Source organism: Pongo pygmaeus, chromosome 11 (genome assembly GCF_028885625.2).
Source record: "Pongo pygmaeus isolate AG05252 chromosome 11, NHGRI_mPonPyg2-v2.0_pri, whole genome shotgun sequence".
NCBI classification, from domain to species: Eukaryota; Metazoa; Chordata; class Mammalia; order Primates; family Hominidae; genus Pongo; species Pongo pygmaeus.
Window position 1 is genome coordinate 135,555,717 of NC_072384.2, and position 26,452 is coordinate 135,582,168.

General features: G+C 50.2%; 1 protein-coding gene across 2 annotated transcripts in view; it reads left to right on the plus strand.

The window, feature by feature from the left end:
- Positions 1 to 774: 774 nt before the first annotated feature.
- Positions 775 to 26,452, plus strand: part of SH3BP4 (SH3 domain binding protein 4) — a 103,582-nt gene continuing 77,904 nt past the window's right edge. Inside the window, exon 1 of one of the 2 annotated variants that reach the window (XM_054478159.2) lies at positions 775 to 963. The gene's annotated coding sequence lies outside the window, so the exon portion shown is untranslated. The remainder of the gene's footprint in view (positions 964 to 26,452) is intronic. The other variant, XM_054478165.2, reaches the window with a different exon arrangement.

The window sequence follows — 26,452 nt, forward strand, 5'->3', positions numbered from 1 at the left end:
GGATTTTTTTTTTTTTTAGGATTAGATGTGTCGGTGCATAGACGTTGCTGGCCACATAGTTAAGTGGTGCGTTCACTCACCGGGCATTGATGGAGCGCCTACTACGTGCCAGGCCTGTTTTACGCGCCGGGGGCCCAGAGGCGCCCAGGTCAGACGAAGTGTAAACGATTCCGACCAGAGCCCTTCAATCTGCATTCCGCTTCGCAGGAAACTCTCCTCCTTTTATGATTTTCACCGTGACTGCCTTCCCTGTTGTTAGTTTGTAACTTTCGCGCCCGCCCCCGCAGCCTCGCGCCTGCCTTCCCTCCACTGTCCTCCGCCAAGGTGTAGTAAAGCGTCTCCGAACGCGGCGCGACCCTCGCCCACGCCCGCTCGCGGGGGGAACGGCACCGCCCCAGGGGTCCTCGCTAGGGGTTCCCGGAGAAGGGGTGGGAGATGGGGATGCGGGGGGGCACAGGAGGGCGGGCCAGCACCCAGACCTTATTGGTACCGGGGACCCAGACCCGAGGGTGCCGGGCGTCCAGGGCCCCGCTACCCTGGCTGGCTCCGGGCGGAGGAAGAAGAGGAGGCGCCCAGACTGGAGCCCCGCCGGCACCCGGAGCCGCCGCACCACCCCCAGCCCGCCCCACGCTCGCCAGCCTCGGGCGGCCGCGCCCCGCCCCTCCCCTCTCCCGAAGCCCCGCCCCGGAGCGGGACCACCCCTCCGCGGCCTCAGCTCCGGTCCCGGCCCCGCCCCCAGCGACCCCGCCCCGCCCCCGCCCCCGCCCCCGCCCCGGCGCGGGACCACCCTCCGCCCGCCGAGGCGGGGGCCCAGCGCGCCCGGCACTGTCGGCGGTCCGGGCCCCTCGCCACTACCGCCGCCGCCGCCGTGAGTCCCGCGGAGCCGCGCGCGCCCCCGGCTGGGCCGAGCCGCTGGCCGACGAGCGGAGCCGCAGGAGCTGGCGGGGACGCCATGCGAGCCAGGTAGGCAGGCGGCGGCGGGGGAGCGCCTCGGGCGGCAGGGCCCTGGGGGCCGGCGGGAGCGCGGGGTCGCGCTCGGGGCTTTGCACTCCCTTGCGGGCGCCGATCGTGCCACCGCCGCCTGAGTTCGGGGCTGCGCGGGTGCCTGGGCGCGGGGCGGCTTCGGGGAAGCCTCGCGCGCCCCTCGCTGCTCCCCCGGGCGCTCGGGTCTCCCTGGTGCTGGCGGGCAGGGATCCGGCCCGGGGTTCCGGACGCCGAGCCCCTCTCGGAGCCCTCCGCGTGCGCTCGGGCCGCCCCCCAACCCCGGCTCTGGCCACTTCCCGGCGGGCGGCCCTGCGGGGTGGCCTCCCTGGGCAACCGGACGCGTCCTCGGGCGCGAATCGGGGGGCGCGCTTGGCTCGTGGGGGCCGTGGGGGCCACGGGAGGGCGTGGAGGGGTCGGGGCGCCCCCCTCGCGCGGCGCTGGGGAGGAGGGAAGGACGTGCGGTCTCCGGTTAAACTTGTTGGTGACAATGCATATTTCAACTTCTTCGGAGATCCCTCCTGTGAGGATGAAATTGAAAACTCCGGTTTCTGGCTTGGCGATCGGGTGACTGAGCAGCCGCGAGGTGACAGCGCCGGCGGCCCGCGGGCGGGGACCGGCTGGGATAGAGGCGCGTTGTTCTCTGAGTGATGTTTACCGAGAAGCCCGCTCCGCGGCACGGGCGGGTGTCTGTTGGAACCCCAACCCTGGGTCTCGCGGCTCCTAGCCCGGGGCCGGCGGTGTAGACGGGGGTTGGGGACAGGCCCAGCTGGCCCTGACCGGGTGTCGGGCGCCCAGAGATGCCGCGCGGGAGGAGCCGCGGGAGAGCCGCCGGGCTCAGCGAGCAGAGGGTCGTGGAACCTGATGGATCAATGAAATACGTAAAAGAACACTGTGCGAGATTGTATTCTTGCTTATTCTTTCCAAGTTAGTAGGCAGATTGGAACTATAGAATTTATCCGTGATAATAATAAAGTTCGCATAACTTTTGTTCTGATTACAGAAACAATGTATGCTCAGGGCAGAAAGCTAGAGATAAAGAGAAATATAAACAGCAAACAGGAAACCATCCCCAATCCCACATTTTTTACCAGCCTTGTCACAGCCTGGCAAATTTGAACATTAAGTTAGAACTGGAGCCATTCTTGCCTAAACCAGAGAATCCCTGAATGCAGCCGCCCCTTCTCACCCTCGTGATCGTCTCTGAGCTCCAAAGTTTGGGTTTTTTCCTTGCTCCCTACCCGGGCAGCATCTCTGCTGGCCACGAGTCCCCTTCCCAGTGGGCTGGGGCTTTCCTTGAGATCCGTGGCCCAGATGGAATGATGGGAGAGGCCTGGATCCTCACCGCCCTCTGTGGTTTTGGTTCCTTGCCTTGTAAAAATGAAGGTAATGATTCTCTATCTGCTTCTCAGGCCACCATAAAAATTAATGGGTGGTTTGCAGAGCGTTTTGACATCCGTGGATGGACAGCGGCTGTACTTTAAGGCGCTGGGGAACATTTTACTGTTCCTCATTGCAGTGGTCATCCAGTGTAATAGGCTGCCTCTCACCTGGCGGTCCTGCCCAGGAAACAGACTCCAGGAATGTCCAGTGGAGCCCTGAGGACAATATTCCTGGTTCCCTGCTCAGTGCCCTCGGGACTCGGCCAAATCCCTCAGAGTGGGAAGCTTGGGAGGAGGCAGCGCTCTCAAATCCCCCTCCCCCACCTCTGCTTTCTGCATGTAGGCGGATTTCTTAAAGTAAGGGGGCAGTGACATTTAGGCGGGACCCCAGATTGCCCACTGCCTGATGTTTGTGGGTCTGTGGAGTGCCCGGGCCGTGCTTATCCGAAAGAACAGTTAGTTCTGGGAGGACGCATAAACTGAACAAACCTGGCTTCCTAGGGATTTGTATGGCTCACTTGTTTACTAAATGAACAATGACTGGCTGCGGAGAAGCCCAGGACACTTCTGTGAGCTTTATTATTATTTTTTTCCTGTTGTCCCAAGACTACATTTTAGTGATCTTATAAAACAATAAATAAGAACCCATGCCATTTGTCAATTCCGGGTACCAAAGGCCCAGGTGGGGAGAGGTACTTCACAGCATGCCTTTTGTCCCCAAGCACCCATGCCACCCCCACAACAACAAAGTAATCAGGGTAGAAGATCCTCTTTCTGTAACCGTTTGTCGTTTGATAGTTTCATTTTTTAAATTGTCCTTTCCACCAGCACGTGGATCTGATCAGGGTCTGTCTAGTTGCAGATCACAGCTCAAGAGGGGGTTTTTTCAGCCCAGAAAGTGGGCTGAAAAATTGCTGGTAAAGTATCCTTCACCGGGTGCCTTGTCTGTTAATGTATTGTGCTCTTACTTTTCTCAGTGGAGGGAGGACCTTCCTGGATTTTCTCCCTTGCTCTTGTTTGCTAATCCGGCAGCCTGGAATTATTTCCCTCTGGGCTGCTTGAATAGACTTTCTTCTTATTCTAATGCTGGATTCTAGTCTGATCATAAGATATGCGAATGGTGAATGTGGTTTACGCCCTTGAATCCTGGGAGGTGTTCCTGGTTTTAAATCCTGGGATCCTGGCCAGTTAAGAGCCCTTGGCTCCCCTGAAATTGCGTGGGAGGTGTGTGTGCTTTCTCTTCCTGGGGAGCTTCTTACAGAGCCCTTGACCCAAACAAGGTTGAGAGCTCCAGAGTGCGGCCCTTGCAGACCTCGTCCCTGGTCCCTGGCTCCAGGCAGACCTCCCAGTTCCCTGTTTCAGGTACCATGCCTTGTTTTGACCGAGTAGGAGCTGCTGTTTACAATTGGCCAGCCATGTGGATTTCCCTTAGCTTTATTATTTTCAAATTCCACACCTAAATTGGGCTGTGTTGTGATTTTTCTTCTGAAAATTGGAGTCAGGCCCCTGGGACATTTCCCAAGGCCCTGGAGGTGGGCATCAGGTCTTCTCTGTTGCGAGGTCACCGCCTGACAACCAGGAATCCGAAAAGGTCACCGAGCACTAAATAGAGTTCTCAGGGCACTCTCAGTGCACGGGTCAGCTTTGCTCCTGGCCAGGAGCGAGCCTCAGGCCAAGCAGCGTTTACACTCAGCTTCTGGGGAGCTGGGCTAGGTCTCTGGGCTCCCCAGCTATTTGCACGAAAGAAGCCTCACATTCTGCCACCACCCTGTGGAGCAGTGACAGAAAAACAATTCATCTAGCCCCCAAATACCCAGGAAACAATCCAGCTACTTGATTCAGTATCCTCCAGGAAGCTGAAACCAGCTCCTCCGTGGGCCCTGAGGGCATCCGCGTGTTACATAACCCAGCACCTGATGCCACCTGACCTCGCTAAAGGGAAAAATCTCAATAATCAGTCTTCAGAGGGCGAGAGAAGGCAGAATACGCTTTAGAAAGAGGCTGTGTGCCGTGTTTTAAGAAAGGTAAAATCCCATGTAGAACATCACAGCCTGCCATCTTCCAGGTGAACAGTGCCTCCTGAAGTCATCAGGAAGCATGTGGATTTGAGGAAGTAGAACTGCTGTACGGAATTCCTCTAATTTAAGGTTTGGGGTATTTTGAGGGATGGAAATAGGTACCACTCGTTGAGGGCTTACCATATGCTAGGCTGCATGTGTGCCCTTTTGAATCCTGATGAAAACTACCAGGGGTTTCATTTTACAGGGAAGCTATGAGAATTTAAGAAACTCCTCCAGGCTTAGACTTTAATGAGTGCTTGAGTTGGGATTTGAACCTGGATCTGTCCAAGTCCAGAGTTCGTCATCACATCTCCCAGGGTGCTGAAATTAAAGAAACAAATGGCTCTCAGTCACACATTGGAGCCTGAAGATACAGGCATGCAAATAGCAGGGTGCCAGCCTCCCTCACACAATTAGAAAATAGCTTGTACTCTGAAGGTGATGAAATCTTTAAAACATGTGACGCTTTCTCAGCCTAAATGGAAGACAGCCATTTTGCACCTTTGTTCGTGAAACCCTCACCCTGTCGCCAGGGTGAAGCAAGGTTTATTTGGAAGATTGTGACTTTGAAGTTGGGATAACCCAGGATTTGGTACGACGTCTTTCCTTGTCCTGTGAAAAGAGGGTGTTTGGGCACATGAGGTCACTAGAATGAGATTAAGATTATAGGAAGGCTGTTAAGTAAATGTACAATAAGGGTTCCACCTTCCTCTTTACAATCAAATAAATGACATACTAATGAGATTATTCTTATCTGCGCAATAAAAGCTTATCTCAGGGGAGCTCTCTTTGCTGAAGCCTGTTAGCCCAACTCTTCTGTAGAGATTGAGAACAATACTTCCTTTGAAAGGATTTTATGGTTCCAAGTTTTTATTAAATCTGCAGCATAACTAAGGACAACTCTGCCTCTTTTTTTTTTTTTTTTTTTTGAGTTGAGATTTCTCTGTTGCCGGCTGGAGTACAGTGGCTCAATCATAGCTCACTGCAGCCTTCAACTCCTGGGCTCAAGCAGTCCTTCTTCCTCAGCCTCCTGAGTAGCTGGAACTACAGGTGCATACCAGCATGCCCAGGTAGTTATTTTTTTTTTATTCTTGTAGAAATGGGGTCTTGCTATGTTGTCCAGGCTGGTCTTGAACTCCTGGTTTCAAGTGATCCTCCAGCCTTGGTTTCCCAAAGCACTGGGCTTACAGGTGTGAGGCATGTTGCCCTGCCCTTGCCCCATTTTTATGAGCTACTGAAGTCTGCAGGCCTGAAGGAAGCTTTTCTAGCCCCTCCAATGTAGGAGGTCCCTGAGCCCATAGTGTGCCAGTAAACCTGCTCTCTGAGGAGAAAGCAGAGCTTCGATTGCACTATCTGCCAGTTTCTGTGATGTAAATATTCCCACCATGGCTAATTTTTTTTTTTTTTTTTTGAGTCTCACTCTGTCACCCAGGCTGGAGTGCAGTGGTGCAATCTCGGCTCACTGCAACCTCCACCTCCCATATTCAAGCTATTCTCCTACCTCAGCCTCCTGAGTAGCTGGGACAACAGGCATGCGCTACCACGCCCAGGAAATTTTTGTATTTTTAGTAGAGACCGGCTTCCCCATGTTGGTTAGGCTGGTCTTGAACTCCTGACCTCAGGTGATCCGCCCACCTTGGCCTCCCAAAATGCTGGGATTACAGATGTGAGCCACCATGCCCAGCCTGATTTCAAACTGCCAGTTTGGGCTGGGAACATTACTAAATAGTTAACAATCTGTGTCAGCCAAGAAGAGCTGGGTCCTGCTCACCATTCATTGCACTGAGCCCACCCACACGACACCCCGCTTCCCCTTCCGTCACCCCCATCAGTTTAATGGAAGAAATCGTGGCCTCACTTCTGCTTGGTCCATGTCTGCCTAGGAGCAGTAAGGAAAAAGGATTTGGGTACTACTGAGTAACCAAATTTGGCCAGCAAGAGTAGAAGGCTTCAAAACTCAGGCTGCATTTTAAAATCACCCGGGAGCTTAAAAAAACAACAATCCATGTTCCAGGCCCATCCTCAGTTGAATCAGAATGTCTGGGTGTGGGGCCAGACCTCTGTAGATTTGGAAAGCTTCCCGGGTGACTGTAATGTATATCCACGTTGAACACCAGGGATGTGATGATGAATTTGTTCAACAAGAAAGTTGAGGGGGGGGTGCAATTTGGGGCAGGGCGTGGCAGACCCAGTATTTGAGCCCAAGGAGGTGAGATCTCCCTTGCAGAGCAGGGAATGTTTTTCCTTGAAGCCTCTTAGCGGGTGAGGAAGTGCTGGGCTAGGAGAGGCAGGCTGAGCCCATCTTCCCCCCAGCAGGTCTGTCCTCCTCCAGGGGCACGTGTCCTACGCTGATGAGGACCACATACTTGTTTGGCTTTGGTTGCTTCTGCTGGTCTAGAAAGGAAAAGGATCTTCCTTCCAGGAAGTCAGGGGGTCAGGATGAAGCCAGGCAGACCCCCTGGGTGGGTGTGATGAGCTGTTCTCAGATATTAAAGCAGAGGGGCTTACTGGGACCACCCAGTTGAAGGAAAGAGAAACCCTACCGCTCAAGGACCATAGCTGAACACTTCGTAAGAGTCCTTGAGCTTGGGTGCACACATAAGCTGATTATTTTTTCTCCATCATAATTACCAGTAAAATTATTTTAAAATGTGAGAGCTTTCTTTGGAGGCAGTAAGCATGTGGGAGGGAAACGTCATTTAACTTCAGAGCCAGCCGTGGTGAGCGGGGCTGGGACTGGGGAGAGGCACACGAGGCCCCTGGGGTGCAGGATTCAAGGAGGTGCTCGCCCTGGGGGGTGTCTGGGGAAGGGTCTGTCCTGCTGGCCAGAGGAGGGCTGTTTGGGAGAGGGTGGGCCTGGGCTCACTTCCTTAGAGTTGGGCAGTGAGTGTGGAAGAGCTCACACATGGGAACCTAGCGTGAAGAGCAGGGGCCAGGATCACTCTGCTGGATCACCCCCGGAAGCGGCAGGAAGGCTAAGGGGGAGCCAGTGGAGGAGCAGCTGGGATGGGAGAACAAGTGCCCTGCGTGGCCCTGAAGCCAAGGAGGAGAAAGATGGGGGTAGGGGGAGAGGGGGTTGAGAGCTCAAAGCAGACGGGACAGTTCTGGGTCTATCATGTGCAGAGGATTTATGAACGGGAGGACTGGAACCCTGTCACTGTGGTAGTGGAGAAACTCCTATAATAGAAGAAATAGCACAGAGTGGCGGCCACGCAGAAGAATGTTGGTGATAAAAGAAATTGGACTTTATTTGATGGTGTGGAGACAGGGCAGGAGGGAGCCAGGGTTGGGTCAGCCTGGGATTCTAGCAAGGGCGGAAAATTCTCCTTGGGGTACCCGTGCACTGGGGAGTGGCCGCAGATACTGAGAGGGAAGCACTGGGTGTGAGTAGATCACCAGGAGCAGCTGGTTAAAAGACCTTCCCCAAATGCTTTTTCAGATCATAACATCTGCAACTTTTTCCCACTAGCCTTTGTGGAGGGCTGGCAGGGGGGCCCATTTGTCCTTAAGACGCAATCCACCGGACTCACTTTCTCTTCCAGGCCCAGTTCACACTCCCTTCTCAGACACACCCAAGTGATCCTGCACCTGGGTCTGCCTGTGTCCTAGCTTTCTTACCTGTCTGTTGTCCCCCTAGGCAGGGCGCTGCTTGGGGGCAGTTGCATTTTATTATCTCTGCATCCTCCATACGCAGGAGCCCCTCAGACACGATGCCCAGTGCATGAAAGAGCTGGCAGAGAGAGAGAGAGAGAGAGAGAGAGTGGCTGGGCAAGGTGAAAACTTAGGGTAGTGACTTCATACAGCCATGTAGTGACAACTCCAATATTCTCTTCTTGACATCTTGGCAGTAAAACTTACAATATATGATAGAAGTAATTCCTCCCTATGAATAATAAACAGCTTACTTATAAATACAGTCAAGTGGCCGTCTCCATAGTTCTGTGCAATTTAATTTTTAATTCAGGTAGGTTTACTTCGCCTTTGTTTACCCATTTTCCACTGTTGCCCTTTGTAAGAGGATTTGACTTTTTTATTTTTTTTGAGACGGAATCTCACTCTTGCCTACACTGGAGTGCAATGGCACGATCTCGGCTTATTGCAACCTCTCTCTCCCGGGTTCAAGTGATTCTCCTGCCTCAGCCCCCCAAGTAGCTGGGATTACAGGCACATGCCAACATGCTTGGCTAATTTTTGTGTTTTTAGTAGCGATGGGGTTTTACCATATTGGCCAGGCTGGCCTTGAACTCCTGACCTCAGTTGATCTGCCCACCTCGGCCTCCCAAAGTGCTGGGATTACAGGCATGAGCCACCTTGCCCGGTGAGGATTTGATTTTTTAATAGCTTTAAGATTAAGAGATAAATGGAGTATTATTAAAATGCATGTACATTTAAGCATTTTTAAATCCTCCTAACAATCATAGTTGATGGACAAGTGCCGTCAAATATTTGTATGTGTCCTGTGCATAAATGGGAAATAAGGGTACTGTGTTCAGATCTAACTGAAAATAATGATTGGAGTTGATGTAATACTTATACATAATTCATGTAGAATGCTAGGCCCAGGGCCTATGCCCCAGTGCAAACTGGTGAATACAGATATGGTTGTGGTTCTTACCGCTGTGGTCTGGTCTCACTCTTCCTTACCCCTGTCCCAAATATCCCCTCGAGAAAGTTGGGTTTTTGTTTTTATCTTGTGGTTTGGGGAATCGATATTTCAGATGTTTATAAGAGGAATGCTCTGTTCTGGTTCAGTACAGAGCAGCAGCCATTGGTTCTCTCCTTTACAGTGTGGGACTAGGACATCAACACAATTCTGAATTTTGGTCTCATTTCAGGCCTGTGTGAGGGGGTGCTGCCTCTGGGTGACATCAGGAGATCAGGCACTGGCTAGTCATCACAAACAGAATTCCAAGAGTTCACTTAGTGCCCATTTTTGCTTATATGTGTATCTTACTGGAGCCACCTGTGATTTTCAGAACTGCTAAATTGGGGGAAAGCAGACGCTCCTGTTTGGGACCACATGCACACACACTTGAAATGCTCAGTTGCACTGTGTAATGTAGGACTTTTCCGTGGTTTCGGATTCTTCCCAGATTTGTTGGTCTCTTCCCTGTGTTACGCACTGAGACACTTCTGTACACAGCTGTTTCTTCGAAATCAATCAAATATGAAACAGCCTGATTTGCAAAAACTGAAAGTTGTTGTATGGAGGAAGATCCTTGGTAAGAATTACATGGCTCACGCATCATGTTCTTCTTACATTGTTTTTTGTTTCCCAGCCATTGTCGGGGAATAATAGCTGGAATGACTTTTTCACAGACCGCAATATGAGAAGTTCCTTTTTCCAGTGGCAGCTCCATGGCTCTTTGTTGGGACCTGGTTCATTGCGGGGACATCACAGTGGGAAAGAGCAGGGGGTGTCTCAGCCCCACACACCTGTCTGTGTCCGAATATTTGGCTTCTCTTCCTGTTATGACCTCAGTCACATTTTTGGACATCTTTGAGGCTCAGCCTTCTGATCTCTAAAATGATGACCATCGTACTTCGCTCCTGGAGTTGGGCAGTTTAAATGAGATCACACTAAATGCCACTGTACTGCTAGCTGTGGATCTGGCTGCATCATTGTCCCTGTGGTTTTTGTTTGTTTGTTTTTGAGATGGAGTTTTGCTCTGCCGCCCAGGCTGGAGTGCAGTGGTGCGATCTTGGCTCACTGAAATCTCCATCCCCTAAGTTCAAGCAATTCTCCTGCTTCAGCCTCCCAAATAGCTGGGATTACAAGTGTGCGCCACCATGCCCAGCTAATTTTTGTATTTTTAGTAGAGACGGGGTTTTACCATGTTGGCCAGGCTGGTCTCGAACTCCTGACCTCAGGTGATCCACCTGCCTCAGCCTCCCCGGGTGCTGGGATTACAGGCGTGAGCCACTGCGCCCGGCCCCCATGTTGGTTTTGAGCCCTATGCTTGTCAGCGTGCAGTTCTTCATGCCTTGCTTCTTTTGTCTTGTGTACATGTACCATAGTATATTCTTAGATATTGAGTTAATAGAGTTTCTGTGATGTTCCAGCATCTGAGTTGAACAGAGTGTAGGGATTTGATATTCTTTTGATGCTCAACTTGACCTTTAAAAAGCACGTAGGTGTGGATCAGGGGCTTGATGCAGTCCTAAGTGTCTAAATAAGGTTTAGGGCTCATCCACGCTGACTTTGCCCAGTTCCTGAAGTTCCTGGAGGAGGTGGGGTTGTGGGGGGCGGGTGAGGAGGGGGATGTGTTTGATGAGGCCACAGGTCCCCAGACCTGGGGTGGAATATGGCTCTGGCGGGTAGCATAGAAGGACCAGCAGCAAGTGCCGGAGGCCCCTGTGCCTTTGTTTGCAAGAGGTCTTTACCTGCCCTGACTTCTTGGGTGGGGTGGGGAGGTGATAAACATCTTTTGTTCACTGTAAGTACTTTATAGACATATGAGTTGTTTTCAGAATTGTTCCTTGTGATTTTCTTTCAGCTTTTTGTTTTTTTGGAGACAGTGTCTTTTTCTCTCACCCAGACTGGAGTGCAGTGGCCCAATGTCAGCTCACGACAACCTCCGCCTCCCAGGTTCAAGCGATTCTCATGCCTCAGCCTCCCTAGTAGCTGGGATTAGAGGTGCATGCCACCACGCTCGAGTAATTTTTGTATTTGTAGTAGAGATGGGGGTTTCACTGTGTTGGCCAGGCTGGTCTTGAACTCCTGACCTCTAGTGATCTGCCCGCCTTGGCCTCCCAAAGTGCTGGGATTACAGGTGTGAGCTACTGTGCCTGGCCTCTTTCTTCTTTTCAAAAATAAATAAATAAATAAAACCTTTTCTGCTTATGTATTTTAAATTACTCAATAAATTACATGTTTGTACATGTTTGTTTTAGAAACACTAGAAAATGTAAAAGGAAAAAAAAATCCTATCAGTGGAATTCTGCCACCTACGATGACCACCCTGGACCTTTCGTATGCGTCTTTCAGATATTTTCGCTTGAAGTGTAGAGCTTCCAAACAAAAACAGGCTGAGACAGTGAGTGGTCTTCCCTGTGTACCTGGCACATAGCAATTTTTCAATAAGTATTTATTGAATGAATACTATTTTTTTTTTGTTTTTTTTTTTTGAGACGTTTTAGGCTGGAGTGCAGTGATGTGATCTCAGCTGACTGTAACCTCTGCCTCCTGGGTTCAAGCGATTCTCCCGCCTCAGCCTCCCTAGTAGCTGGGATTACAGGCACTTGCCACCATGCCTGGCTAATTTTAATATTTTAGTAGAGACGCAGTTTCTCCATGTTGGCTAGGCTGGTCTCAAACTTCTGATCCCAAGCGATCCACCTGCCTCGGCCTCCCAAAGTGCTGGGATTACGGGCGTGAGCCACCGCGCCCAGCAGTACTATGCTTTTAAAAATAGCTTGTTATCTAAAATTGTTGACATATTTTCAGATCAATAAATACAGATTTGCATCCTCATTTTTCATGTCAGGTTTGTATAGGTAAGTACTCTGTTTGTTTAACAAGTGATTATGAATAGACACTTCCCAGTTATTTTGAAATCATAAACAACACTGCAATGAACATCTTTGATATATAGATTTTTCCGTGCATGTTAAGTTTCTCATTTGAATGAATCTTTTACTTTTATTGTGCTTAAGATCTATGAAGGACTTATAATTATATTAATTGTTGGGTGACTGTATAATTACTATACAGAAAAGCACCTCAAAAGGGAGTGACGTTGGGAAGAGTTCCAGAATCTGTTGTATAAAACTTGGTGAACTTTAAGAGCAGCCTTACTTGTTCCCATCGTTTTTGGGGGAATGCTTTCTGTTTCTCCAGATCCTGACGTGCTTTGCGTCCTGCGCTTCTGGAGCGGGAGGGTGGGTCAACAGAGTAATGTTGATGCCTTAAGCGCATACTTCAGTTTTACGATGCACACAAACATGCCAGCTTCAGAAGCATTAACATCTGGGAGTAACTGTGTGTCCTAGAGTCCAGGAGGTGTTTCTGCTGGGAAGTCTTCAGGGCCCACTCCCTCCTAGAAGGGGATGAGTGATGGTTTTCATGCGTTCAGCTTAGGAACTGTCATTGCAAGGTTCTCCAGGGTCATGTCGTCATGGGTGTCCAGAGTGATTTTGTGGCTGTGTCACTTGATCAGCTGTGACAAGACGGACTGCAGTTGGATCTGATCTGGTAAAAGCACAGACTTGGTTTTCAGGACCTCTGGGTTCACTAAGGGGAGAGTTTGTCATGCCTGCTGCTGATTGCAAGACTGTAATTTGGATCTTTGACTGCGGTCTGGTGTCGCAAGCCTTCTTTCTGGCAAGAGAGGAAAACTAATTTATGGGTGGAATATTTTTTGGCCTGTCTCCTGTGTGTAGTTTTGCACAAGGGCCTGGCTGCCTCCTCAGGTCTTGGCACCACCGTATTTGTGAGTCATCCACCTATAGGTAACATGAGGCAGCACTTTGGGGCTTCGTGAAACCCCAGCTAGGGGGATAAGGGACTGGCCAGCATTCCCAGCACACCCCAGGGGCTGCCTAGAAGCGGGAAACTGTCCATGAGTTCTGGTTTTTTGTTCTGAGTGTGGGGGACACCTTCAGGAGGCTGGGGAGGGGCCCTGACATGAAGCCTGAGAGCTGACCCCTTTTCTAACTCTCTGGGATGTGTTCCTGGCTCTTTCCCTCCTCTTGTTCACGCTTTAACCCCTTTTAATTCCTTGACTCACTGCTGATCCCCTCTGCATTCTGGGTGGGGGAGATAAATGGTGAGCCCACCAGACGCAGCGTCTGCCCACAGGGAGTTCGCTGCCCAGCCGGGGAGAAGGGGCATTCAAGTGCACCAGGGGAAAGGTCAGGGTTCATGAGGTTGTGTTGGGGGTCAGGACAGGATCCCTAAAGAAGCCCCACTAAGTAGGGGGACCTGAAGAATGAGCAGGCCAGGAAGTGCATGGTGATTTAGGGGGGCAGTGGACTCTGGTGGGTTCTGGGCAGGGTGGCTTGGTGAGTCCAAGGAACCAAAAGAGGGCCCTAGTGAGACCCCTTCCCAAGAGCACCTGGGAGGGATTCTGGGGCAGGTGGCTGGATCGGACAGGTCCTTCTGCACTTCCCTCGCTTTGAACTTGTATCTAAGGGCACCGAGAAGACGTGATTAGATGTGTAAGCACGACTTGAAAGGGGCCGGGTGACCTGCTCCGGGTTCCCTGGCACAGGGGGTGACCCATCCATCATTGAGGCCTGGCGGGGAGGCTACCCTGTGCACCACATCCTGTTCCAGATCCCATCTTCACAGCCCTGGCACTACGTGTAGCAGAGTCGGTCTTCCAGCCCAGTGCTCCCGTGACCCCACAGGTGACCCACATGTGGTACTTCTCCCTCCCAGCCTGCTGTGAGATTCTTATAAAACTGTCTCCTGATTAACCACCCCGTACAGCTTTTAAAAGTTACTTTTATTACCCAAAACAACACTTCAGAAACTAAGCTGACGGTTGAATCATTAAAGGAGTCACAGCATTCTTTCATCCCAGCGAGAAAAGAGGTAATGAAGAAGAGGAGACTGTCCAGTGAAAACCACATAAGAGGCACTCAGCATCAATGCACCTCTCTCTGGTCAGCTGAGTCCTTGAACTCCTCGGCAGTTCCCCCTCAGGGAAGGTCAGCGGGCAGGTTGTGTCCTGGCTTTAATTGTCAGTTTCTGAAACTGGCCAGGCTGGGTGGTGAGACTCCTGACAGCCACTGTCTCTGCACCCCTATGAGCTGCTGAGTGTACTGGCCATCCAGAGAGACTTCTGTGTTGAACCCACATTAATCTGGCTAATCCCATCTCTTCTGTGAAAACTTGAATACAACCTTTTGCAATAGGAAAACTGGCTGTCCTCAGCTTGCTCAGAGGAAAACCATTAGTTTTTCAAGGTGAAAAGGAAATAGTGAAAAGCTGGGAGATGATGTCATAAACACTGATTTTTTTGTCATTAGTCAAATTGTCTAGAAATTGGCTGCTTGCTAAATTGGGAGTCAGATTGTTATTCTGGGAAGATGGGGGTTATTTTCATGAGCAGGAAGATGGGTAAAATGGCAGTGATTCCCACAGCAAACCTGTGTTGGAGGGCTGCGACTAACAGGTGAGTAACATTCAGGACAAAATTCCGATTTACTGCTCAGCCGACGATTGCCAATTAGGCATTATGGGAAAAACTTGTGCTTGTGTGACTTCGATTGTCAGGTTGTTTGTGGTTGTCCTTTTGTGCTACTAGGAGTTGCAAATAGGCAATGCAGTAGAGCTTGCAAATAGGGTCTGGAAGGAAATGTACAAAAATAACAATTGTTGTTTGGGTTGAGATTTGGTCTGGCGAGGTTGAGGATGGTCATCTGCCCAGCCACACCTGACCCCTCCCATTGTCTTTAAGGAAACAAAGTAAACTGTAAATTTAAAATACTTCGGGAGAAAAGAGGAGAAAGAGGCTGGGCACGTTGGCTTACGCCTGTAATCCCAACACTTTGGGAGGCCGAGGCAGGTGGATCACTTGAGGTCAGGAGTTCGAGACCAGCCTGGCCAACATGGTGAATCCCCATCTTTACTAAAAATACAAAATTAACCGGGCATGGCCTGTAATCCCAGCTACTTGGGAGGCTAAGGCAGGAGAATCGCTTGAACCCAGGAGGTGGAAGTTGCAGTGAGCCGAGATTGCACCATTGCACTCCAGCCTGGGCAACCAGAGTGAAACTCTGTTTAAAAAAATAAAAATAAAAAAGAGGAGAAAGGGAGGTGGTGGCTAAAATTTGTAGAGCAGCTACAGGCAGTCACTGTACTAGGTTATTTCACTTTCTTAATCCTCGGGAAAACTCAGTGGAGTAAATGGTTTTGTTTAAATTTCATGATGAAACTAAAGCCAAGAGGATAATTAATGTGTCCGTGAACACAGCAAGTTATCTGAAATACCACGCAGTAAATCTTGTGTGTGGCACTTAGGTCTGGATATTAACCGAGGGGAATTGGAGACACAAGGCACCGGCATGTTGATTTTAATTTTCTGCGAACTCTATTTCACATTCTGCATTTGAGGATGCCTGTGACTTGGACATCATTTTGACTCTCTAATATTCCTTTGAATTACAAGGGTCTTTTGAAACTTTGGAAATAGTTATTTTCATTGGCGGCAAATAGCCCTGGTGTCAAACTAATGTGAACATTGCCTGTCTGGCAGAAAATGTAAAAAAAGCTTTGCTTAATCAAGGTAACATTATTCTTGATAGTAGAAATATTAAAAATACGTAATCCTTCTTTGCTAACTAATCATGTTTATGTATTCCCTCTTTCTGATTCTTGTTTGGTGTTCATGCATAACACATATATTATGCTTACAGTAATAATAGTAATAGAATAGGGCTGCATGCTATCCTGTGTTTTCAGCACTTTACAACCTTACAACACATGGGAGGGACCCTTACTGTCTTTGTTTAACAGATCGGGAAACTGAGGAACCATGGGGTTTAGGGACTTGCGTGAGCTGGGAAGTGCAGGAGCCGGGAGTAAAGTGCAGACTGTCTCAGCCATGATACTATTCTCCCCCACACAGGGGGCCAGGTCTCAATTCCAGGGTGAACAAGGTGCTTAACCGGGACCAGACTGGGGAGCAGGATAGGGCTGTGTTGTGGCAGGTGGGGAACCTAAGATCGCAGATGAGGTGTGAGGGTGGGCTGGAGGTTGCCAGGTGGGTAATCAGGAGGATGAGTCCAGACCTACAGCAGGAGACACTCCTTGGAGGATGAGGGGAAGGCCCTGACACCAAGAGGGTGTGGAGCTGGGGTCTCACCACTGCACCCTGACACGTGGGCTTCCCATCTTCCCTGCCTGCTTGGAGTCTCCTGCAGCAGTCCTCGACCTTCCAGCCCTGCAGCTTCTGCTGCAGCCTTGCACTTCTCTAAGTGGTACTGGAGCTGCGCTCATTGCAACAAGGAATTCTTCTCATGGCTCCATATCCGTGTCAGGTTTCCTCCTTCCCGTGCCTCCCTGGCTCCCCAGGTTCTTGGTGCTCACCTCTGCACAGACAGGTGTCACTGAAGCCCCTCACCCAGTGACCCAGTGATGCTGAGTCCTGCTTTGGGAGGTGTGGCACAGGGGCAGCCACAGTGGACCCTTGGTGGAGATGATCAGAGCCAGGATCCCTGCCACCCTGAGTGGCGCATGCTGCAGAGACAACTCTTTATACCTGAGAAGCTTGCCCTCAGGTATCTGTACTTTGTGCGGCTTCTCTGATTGGCCATTGTGTGTTCATCTAAGAATTAGTGCAGGACCGGAAGCTCCCACCCAGATGGTGAAGACACCTGCTGGGTTTCCTGCCACCTGTGGAGAAGCCCGCTCCTTCCCTTGCTCAGGTGAGGGCGACCACACCCAGGTCCACCTGGTTCTGCCAACCAGTCCGTAGCTGATGGAATGAAGGGAGCAGCTGGGCTGTAGCCAGGTGGTCAGGGATCTGGTCAGCTTGGTGGTAGCAATGATAATAGATGGAGTGTTCTAGGTTTTCCCCTTTGGAAATCTGAACTCTACTCAGGGAATATTTGTTAGTAGCAACATCAGTAGACTCATGAGGTGGGGACTGGGGGCTTGTGTTTCCATGAGAGGCTGCAGAAACACAGCCACCTGATGCCCAATGAGTTTGTAGAATCAGGTGGACCCTGGGGTGTTTGTTCTCCTTCTACCTTCCAAGGAGTCTTTAACTCAACAGAGTTGTTCTTTTTTTTTTTTTTCAAGTTGTTTACTTTTATTTTCTAGTTACCTTCTAGAATTATTGCATGGGGCCAGGTGGTGTCTAGTACAGTTTTTTACTTTGGAGAATGTATTGAAATTTTCTTTGGCTGAGAATGCCTTCAGTGTTTGTGGTTATTCCTTGGATACTTGCAAATCAATTGTATTTTCTCTGGGACATGGGGTTTCAGATAGATCAGTTAAATCAAGCTTGATTATATCGTATTTCACGTTGCATGCCATGTGTCTTGTCTGTTGGACTGTCAGGTCTCAAGAGACGGGCTTGGGTTTCCCTGTGTGGCTGCTGCCTTGCCCTTTCTCCGATCCACACTCACAGCTTTTACCATATGTTTTAGTAGTTCTTTCGGCATAATTGGATGTTTCCGTTCCTTTGCAATTTTACCAGTAGAGAAATCCTGTGGGTGTGTATTTCATACTTTTCCTGATACCCTTTTATTGCCTCGCTTTCTAGGTCATTTCGTTGTGGTTTTATTTTATGCAAACAGTGTGCAAGTGATTCTTTCTGCCGGTTTTCATATTTGGTGTTGTAACTCACACAGTTGATCACTGCCCTCTTCTTTGAAGATGCTGTCTTCTAGAGCTCTTTCTTCCTTTGTGATCTGGAGGTGAGACCAGCCACCCTGGTTCCAGGCGACTTTGCTGTTAGCTTTAGAAAGGAGAGCATTCAAGCTCGTCCCAGCCCAGGGATACTTCCCCCAGGGCGCCTCTTCCCTGTAGCCACAGGGGAGCTTTCATTTGAGAGGTTCTAATTTTGTGTTGTTGAAGCTGCCAGTCTTGTTAGGCAGACTGACAGCTTAGGATATCTCACTTATTGGCTTTTTGCAGAATTTTGTGGGTGGTTTTGGTTTTGTACTTTTGGTGCTCTGATCTGCGGGTGGCTTTGGGGAACGGTAGAGTCTGGGTCTATGCCCCCTCCTCATGCTCAGAGTCCCCTCCCCTGAAGTTTGGAAGTTGCATGTCATCACGTGCAGCCCTGGGACGTCCCAGTGTGTGCTGGCTCTGAGTAGGTGGCTCTGTGACCCTGGCCTCTGACTGGGAGGTCACCCTTGTTCCTCTTGCTCATTCATTCATTGATTCGCTCAGCAGACACGCACAGGCTGCCTTCAGCGCCAGTTGTCGCCTTCCAGCTATTCCAAGGACTGAAAACACAGATCTGATCGTGCCTCTTCCTGGCCTGCAGACTTCCGAGGGCTTCGTGGTTCTACAGAATAAGCCTCTGGCTTTTCCACACAGCACACGGAGCGTGGCAGGCTGGACTTGGAGGGTTTTATGCCGAGCCTGCCCCTGCCCTGCCTCCTCCAGTGGGCCCCTAGGATGCCTGTGGGTCCTCTCAGGGAAGCATGTGTGTACCCCAGCCTTTCCCTTACTGCCTCTGCCCAGTGGGACCTTCCTTCTCAGCTTTCCGGCTGAGACACGTGCGTGCACACGCGCGTGCACACACACCCTCTCTCTGTCTCTCACACACTCTCGCTGTCTCTCTCTCACACACACACATTCACACAAACACACACACTGTGTCACACACACTCACACACACATTCACATACACACACACTCTCGCTGTCTCACACACACACACTCACACTCACACACACACTCCCACACACACTCCCACACACTCACTCACACACACACACACACAGTCACACACTGACAAATACACTCACACACACACTCTCACACTCATACATACACACACTCTCTCACACTCACTCACACTCCCCCTTTGTTTCTAGAGCGCTTCTGCTTTAGTTCTAGCTGTGTTGGTCAGAACTCAAAACACTTGGGAACGCTGATGCTGAAGGACTGGCTGGATGGAATCTTAAATGTAGAGAAACCTTAACCCATCTGTAAACCTTGGCGGGACTTCCCCTCCTTCTGTGCATCAGAATCAACTGTGAAGGTTAAAGATACTGCTCAGGTCCTTCCCCTAGAGATTCCATTGGCCTGGAGCTGGGACCTCTGGCTTTTTAATTTTAAAAGCATCCTAGGTGACTCGATAAGCCCATCTGGGATTGAAAATGAGCAGTTTAGACAGTTACCTCCTTTGGAATACGTGTCTTGAGTGGTATCATTTCTGAGATCATGGTTTTACAAAACTTCGGGTGTGCATAACTCTTTATTGTAGGAATAATAAAAGCCTTTGTAGTCATTCCAAACATTACAGACACATAGAAAGTGAACAGTGAGTCACCCTCCTTTCCTGGAGCGCCTTCCCTCGGGGCGTCGGCCTTGCATTCCGCCACTAATTCCAGCTAATTGGGGTGCACTCTTCAGCTGACTTCTGTTGCGTAGGTTTCCATGTCTGTATTCCCAGATGGGATTTATGTGTCATTTTCTTTTTTGTTTGTTAGCGCTGGGGATCAGGATCACTTTTTGCCTCGTAAAAGCAATTGGAGAGAGGGTCGACTTTTTTTTTTTAACTGCTTTAGAATTGTTCTGTAGGGTATCAGGCCCAAATTGAAAGAAGGTAGATGTGGTGATGGCTGCAGCGTGAGTTACCGGACACAAATTTCTTCAGAGACTACATGAAGACAACAAAATAGGCTACTCAATATGGCCTTCCCCCACTGCCTTTAAAAAAATTCTAAAATTGTGGTAAAAGACATAATATAAATGTTATCATCTTAACCATCTGGAGCATACAGTTCAGTTGCCTTAGTGTTGTGCAGCAGAATCTTCACACCTTTTTCATCTTGCAGAATGAAAATTCTGTCCCCGTTTCCTCCTCCCCCAGCTCTTGGCACCCACCATTCCACTTTCTGTTGCTATGAATTTCATTACTACAGGTACCTCGCATAGGTGGAATCATACAATATTTGTCTTTTTGTGATTGGTATTTTCACTTAGCATAGTGTCTTCAAGGTTCATCCATGCTGTGGCCTATGATGTTACAGTTGAAGGCTGCGTAATATTCCATTATATGTATATGTTATATTTTATTTATCCATTCATCTGTCCATGGACATTTGAGTTGCACCTCGTGGCTATTGCGAATAATGCTGCCGTGAACCTGGGTGTGCAGATATCTCTTCGAGACCCTGCTCTCAGCCCTTTTGGGTATATTCCCAGAGGTGGAATTGCTGGATTATATGGTAATTCTATTTTTAATTTTTTGAGGAACTTCCATATTGTTTTCCGTAGCAGTCACTCCATTTGGCGTTTCCGTCGACAGTGTACGAGGGTTCCGGCTCCTTCACATCCTCACCAGCGTTTGTTATTTTCTGGTTTCTTGACAGTAGCCATCTGAACAGGTGTGTGGTGGTCTCTCACAAGTGTTTTTGATTTGCATCTCTCTGATGACTCATGATGTTGGCCGGCTTCCCTTCTTTAAACTGCATTTATTAACTTAAATTTTCTGTAAAGTTTTCCTTTTTCTTTTTTTCTTTTCTTTTTTTTTTTTGAGACAGAGTCTCGCTCTGTCGCTAGGCTGGAGTGCAGTGGCATGATCTCGGCTCACTGCAACCTCCACTTCCCAGGTTCAAGCGATTCTCCTGCCTCCGCCTCCAGAGTAGCTGAGACTACAGGCGTGTGCCACCGTGCCCAGCTAATTTTTGTATTTTTAGTAGAGACGGGGTTTCACCATGTTGGCCAGGATGGTCTCCATCTCTTGACCTCATGATCCACCCATCTCAGCCTCCCAAAGTGCTAGGATTACAGGTGTGAGCCACCGTGCCCGGCCTTTTTTTTTTTTTTTTTTTTTTTGAGACAGTGTCTCAATCTGTCGCCCAGGCTGGAGGGCAGTGGCACCATCTCGGCTCACTGCAACCTCTGCCTCCTGGGTTCAAGTGATTCTCATGCCTCAGCCTCCTGAGTAGCTGGGATTATAGGCACGCACCACCATGCCTGGCTAATTTTTGTATTTTTTAGGTAGAGACAGGGCTTTACCATGTGGCCAGGCTGGTCTCAGACTCCTGACCTCAGGTAATCCACCTGCCTCAGCTTCCCAAAGTGCTGGGAAGCATGGTGGCTCATACCTGTAATCCCTTCAGTTTTTTTGTATGTTTTTTTTGTAGAGATGGAGGAGGGAGGAGGGAAGCTGAGGCAGGAGGATCGCTTGAGCCCATCAGTGTGAGACCAGCATGGGCAACATAGTGAAACCCTGTCTCTACAAAAAAATACAAAAAATTAGCTGGGCATGGTGGCATGCACCTGTAGTCCCAGCTACTGGGGAGACTGAGGCAGGAGGATGGCTGAGCCCAGGAGGTCAAGCCTGCAGTGAACTGTGATCATGCCGCTGCACTGCAGCCTGGGTGTACAGAGCAAGACCTTGTTAAAAAAAAAAAAAATAAAGCTCAAGTGAATTGTTTTAGATAGCGTGTGTTTTCTTTCATTGCACGTTTGCTTGGGGAGCTTATTTCTGAACAGACTGCAGAGAGAAGTTCCTTCCGTGGAAAGTGGGAACAAGCCTTTTTCCCGGCTTCACTCTTCCAAAGCCACCTTTACCTTTGCAGATTGTTGAGTGAGTGTAGTTGAAGTATGTTGTGTTGGAAAACACGTGCAGAACACAGACATCACCAGACCTGAGGGCTGAGACTCAAGCCTCCTGGTGACTCTAAAGTATGGCCAGCCATTGTCCTTTTGTCTGTTGGTGAGTTACATGTGTATCATAGAAGATGTAGCAAATAGAGCCTTGGAAAGAAATTAAAAATCATCTGACTCTCCTTAACTCCATTACTGTGAGCTAAATCACAGAGACATTCTTTTTAGATGGGGTCATTTGTGTTCATGTCTGCACCCTGCTTCTTTCACTGGGTGGTTTCACAGGCAGTGCTGACGTCGCCCACACACCATCCACCTGTAAGCCATCCCTGGTGGGAGGTGGAAGGCCATCTTCCAGGGAAATTATTTTCAGTGCTGTTTCGTGACCCCTCACCGATGGAACACAGTGGTTCACCTACCCCTGCGCCCTCCCGGTTTTAACATTTCCCTTCCAATCTTCCTTGCTAAAATTGGCATCTTTGCAGCATTTCTAAGCAGTATGTACAGCCTCACTTTGCAGAAGTCATTCCAGTGCTCTGTCCTGAAATCAAGTCATCGAGGATTTGTTGACCACCTCTTGTGCGGGAGGCACCAGTCCCAAAGCAATGTGACTTTCTGAGGCAGTCGTATGCAATACGTACCCCCCTGAACAGACAGTACCTACCCTTTCTCAGGGCAGCTGTAGGCTCCCAGAAGCCCTTCTATGTAAAGCCTGGATTTTTTTTTTTAGACATGGTCTTGCTCTGTTGCCCAGGCTGGAGTGGAGGGCACAAGGATGAGTGACTTCTGGACTGAAGGGATCCTCCTGCCTCAGCCTCCTGAGTAGCTGGGCCCACAGGCGTGTGCCACCACACCCTGCTAAGTTTTAAAACTGTTTTTGTAGAGGGTTTCCCTATGTCGCCCAGGCTAGTCTCAAACTCCTGGGGTCAAGGGATCCTCCTGCCTCAGCTTCCCAAAGTGCCAGGACTATAGGTGTGAGCCACTGCACCTGGCCAAGCCTGGATTTTTGGGAGGCTTTGAGGCTGCACTGCCAACATGAGCCAGCCTCCAAGTGCTCCGGGTCTAGTAAGTCAACAGGGAAGGCTTTCAGAACTCAGCAGCTCCTCACTGGCTCTGGGAAAACTCATTTAGCGATTTGTGAAGGACCTAGCGCAATGGCTCATCCCCTGTAATCCCAGCACTTGGGGAGGCCGAGGCAGGTGGATCACCTGAGGTCAGGAGTTCGAGACCAGCCTGGCCAACATGGTGAAGCCCCATCTCTACTAAAAATACAAAATTAGCCAGGCATGGTGGCACACGCCTGTAATCCCAACTACTCAGGAGGCTGAAGCAGGAGAATCACTTGAACCCGGGAGGCTGGGGTTGCAGTGAGCCAAGATGACTCTATTGCACTCTAGCCTGGGCAAAGAGCGAAACTGTCTCAAAAACAAACAAACAAACAAAAAACAAAAAAAAAAGAAAGAGAGAAAGAGAGACTTGTGAAGGTCATGAGCTCCAGCCCATTTCACTGCTCCATAAAATGCTACATTGGTGAAATGGGCGGGATGAGTTGCTCTGTGGACACGCAGCCCTGGAGCTAACAGGAGTATCCTTCATCCCACCACAGGATGTGCTGAGTTCACTTGGGAGCCCAGAAAAAGCCTCCATGTTTAGCCCTTCCGGTCTTGCCTTAGTGTTGGGCTGGCGCAGGCCTTCTGGTGCTCAGGGACCCCGTTCCGGGGTCACATTTTACAGTAACAAAGGCTCCATGCAGCCCGCGGCCCAGGGCATTCACAAGCTCTCAGCTCCGAAAAATCGAGGGGTTCCTTGCCAGCTTCTCTGGCTCCTCTCTGCCTCCTCTTTGTTCCCTGGCTGGTGTTGGGGTGCTTTCTGGCCAAGGGTGAGGGGAGGGGAAGGAATCTGAGCCAGTCAGTGTGCCCACACTGGGGGTGCTGCAGGTCGCGTTTCACCCTGGCACACCCTGCCTGCCTGTGACATGTGGCGATTTGTGATGGGGATCATAATAAAACTTAGCCTGATTAGAGGCATGTGGGAAGCATGCCCAGCACATGTCTCAGTCACGTCCCTCGGAGCAGGCCAAGCTCGGGCGGCAGGCAGCTGCCTTGCAATTCTCGGAGTTTCAGGAACTGGACAGGGGAAGGTTGGCTTGCGATGTATTTCTCTGGGTTCCTTTGGTGCCGGGATTGAGTATTTCTGGTGGAGACAGTTGTTGGAGAGCTCCTGGGGAGACAGGCATTTTGTGCTTGGTTGCATCGTTATCCCACAGGGAATTGGTTTCTTGCTTCCAGGAAATGGCAGTAACATCGGGGACAGCAGCAGTCGCAGGACGACAGACGTGTCACTGAGGGTGCAGGGTGCTCTGGCTGGAGCTGCTGCTGTTCTCCCTTTCACTGGTGGAGAAGCCAGGCCTGGGGAGGTGAAGGCACTTGCTGAGGTCACAGCGGCCAGACTGGAGCCCAGAACTCTGTCTGCACCTAAGCACAGTGTCTCTTACCTCCAGCATCTGGGTCCCATCATCTAATGTGGCTTTAACCTCAGGATCGGGCCTAATTCTAGAATCCTACCTGCGAGACAAGCGCTGTAAGTGGCTTCATTTCATATATGGGGAAACTGAGGCACCGAGCATTTCGCTCAAGCTTTGAGGGTCAAAAATTGAACGAAAGTTGTTTGAGGCTGGGCGCCATGGTTCATGTCTATAATCCCAACACTTCAGGAGACTGAAACAGGAGGATTCTTTGAGTCCAGGAGTTCAAATCCAGCCTGAGCAACATGGTGAAACCCCGTCTCTACAAAAAATACGAAAATTAGCTGGGCATGGTGGTGCTTGCCTGTAGACTCAGCTACCCAGGAGGCTGAGGTGGGAAGATCACCTGAGCCCAGGAGATTGAGGCTGCAGTGAGCTGCAGTCATGCCATTGTACTCCAGCCTGGGCAACAGAGCAAGACCCTCTCTCAAAAAAAAAATAAAAGTAGTTTGACCAGGAACATTCAACCTTAGCTTCCCCCTAACCTCTAGTGGCTTCCCTGCTTCTCTGCTTAAAAGAAGCTATTTCTTTTCTCCAGCCTCAGCTTCCTGTCTCGTCAGCCCCATAGAAACTGAGCTCTCCAAATTGAACAAGGACCCCAGAACACAGGAGTCTGTGCCGAGTTTGGCGCCAGGGATGATGTGTGTGGTTGTATCTTCTAGGGACAGGGGCCCTGGCTTTCATCTAGTGACCCCTGTGGAGGACTCCTGCGGATTCCCCATCTACCCATGAAGAGCGGCTCCTGCGGGGCGGCCCAGGTTACCCCAGCAGCAGCCCACCTGGCCAGGTTTGAAGGGCTTGGGCAGGACAGGTGGTATCTGGGCCCTTCTCCGAGACATTGCCTTTTTATAAATGCAGGCCAGGCTGTCACCTTTATTTATTTATTCATTCAGTCACTTAGATTTTAAACTTGGGTTGAGCTTATAGTCAACTGATAGTTCTGAGTAACTAAGTTAGATCCTTATGGGGTGACAGGGCAGGTGTGTACCAGGTTAAGGTCTCTCTTGCATTTTATGGGTGGCTGCTTGCAGTTAAGCAGGGCTACCGTCTCTTGGCCCAGGGCTTCTTGTTTCATGATGAATACAGAAGCTGATGTTTACCCCCCTCTGGTAGCGGACATAGGGGCATCTCTGAGCAGAGAGCAAGCAGGGGCCTGCGGAAGGGGTTAAGAGGGGCTGGGCAGGTGACCAAGGTCACCATGGCAGGGATAAGTCACGCTGATGGCATTGTGTGGCGAGGACGCTTGCCTCTGTGGTCTTCCTCTCCATAACACACAACCCAGTCTAACTGGGAGAAAAACATAAGACAAACCCCAGCCGAGGGGCGTCTTACAGAATACCTAACCAGGCCTCCTCTGTACTGTCAAGGTCACCCAAAACACGCAATGTCTGGGGAGATGCCCTAGCCGGGAGGAGCTTAAAGAGACACGACACCTAATGTCATGTGGTGATCTGGATGGGATCCTGGAACAGAAAAAAGGACCTCAGGGACAAACATAGGAGACCCGGATGAAGGACAGGCTTTATTGTTTGATGATAGTGCACCGACATCCATTGTGACAAAGGTGCCGTCCTCCTGTAAGACATTCACAGGGAAGCGGGTGGTGGGAGGCCTGTGGGAATTCTCTATATTATTTCCACGACTTTTCTATGAATTTAAATCTATCCTAAAAGAAAAAGCTTATTTAAGAAAATAGGTAAGAGTGGTTAGGAAGGCTGGTCAGAGGCTGGGGTTCCAGGCCTGACCCTCTGCACCCGTGTCTGCTTCAGGCAGGTGACACTGGGTACCCCCTGCCAGGGAGAAGCCCAGGGTCCCCACTTCCTGGCTGGGAACTTCCCTTTCCTACAGACCCTCGCTTGGTGCGCCATGGCAGGTGGGCCCAGGCCTCCCAGTTGGGCCGAGGCCCATCTCTTTTCCCAACAGCACATCCTTTGTTCTCTCCAGCCCAGACGTGTAGAGGTGAGCTACCCTCCTGGCCAGTGAGGAGCTTCTAAACACAGAGGCAGATCAGCTTTTTGCCAAGTGAACTTGAGAACCGGAGCAGAGCTGCAAGGACAATGGTGTATTATTAAACTTCTCTGAAACTCAGAGTCCAGAGCACCCGGCTGTGGGGCGATTGGCAGGTGTTGGACCTGTGGCAATGGCTCCAGCCCCCACTAATCCCGTTAGCGACTTAGGGGTGAGTGGATGGAAAACAGGATGAGAGTGTCTCTCCCCCAAAGAGGGCTGGTTCAAGTATGAATATTCACGGCCACAC